Below are 1,072 nucleotides of genomic sequence, written 5' to 3'. Positions count from 1 at the left end.
TTTTAAGGGAAAAAGTTTAAACTATTTTAATGAATGCAAAATACACAATTTACTAATTTGGCAGTATCACTCAAAAAGTGACAATATTTTAAATTTTAACAAAAAAAAAAGCAAAACTGATATTTCCTTTCCCTAGCTCATTACCAGATATTTTTCACCGTGTACTTACGCATTTTCTTTCCATATAAAAAAATTTTAAAAAAGAACCTACTGCAAAAGAGGAAAAAATAAGGTAATGCCTTTACTGAACAGGAACAAAATATTAACAAAATGGGGAAAACCCCAGAAACGAATTAAGCCTAAAACTGCAAACGGGGACTCACCTGCCTTTACTTCTGGCATTCCGAGGAAGGATGAAAAAACTCCCTTTTTTAAATTTTTGCAAGACGAAACCCTAGATGAGCCTGGGATTATATTAAACACAGCAAGAAAGAACATTTAGATCTGCCTTTTTATCCAACGTAGAAGGCCCTTTTTCCATGTAGATCAGCTCTATGCTTGAGTAATATTTTAATGTCAAAAATAATTCTCTAAAAAAGGACCTTTCCTTCAACCAAAATATCTTCCCTTTTTATTGATTACTATAACCAACCTATTTTAATGATATAAAGATCCTAAATTATACTAAACAGCAAAAGCTATTAATATAGCATATATTTAAAGTGTTCTACATCCAACAAAATAAAGACAAATGTCTGTGTTGATCTGCATAGCTCTACTAATCTATCTATTCATCTGGTCTTAAACTGTCTGTATCCACGTAATTATGTAGGAAGTTCGGGACCCAAATTTTATAAAGAAATAACGAAAGTACACAATGGTCCTAAATAAGAAAACAAAATTAACTAAGTGAAAGATGATAAAGAAAAGCCAACTTCAGCATGTTCAGAAATGATACTGGCTAGCATTTTCAGTTAATAGAGTATGTTTTAGAGAAAACCAAAAGTCTAAATTGGCAATGTAGCCATTCCAATCACACAAAACATTTCTAACATATGTGCATATGTCAAAGTTGCTCCCATATCCTTGTGGATGTAGGATATGTAAGCTGTGGAATTATGTGGTAAGTTAG

The sequence above is a fragment of the Penaeus monodon genome, chromosome 30 (genome assembly GCF_015228065.2).
Source record: "Penaeus monodon isolate SGIC_2016 chromosome 30, NSTDA_Pmon_1, whole genome shotgun sequence".
NCBI lineage: Eukaryota > Metazoa > Arthropoda > Malacostraca > Decapoda > Penaeidae > Penaeus > Penaeus monodon.
Note: the sequence above shows the minus strand (reverse complement) of the source record.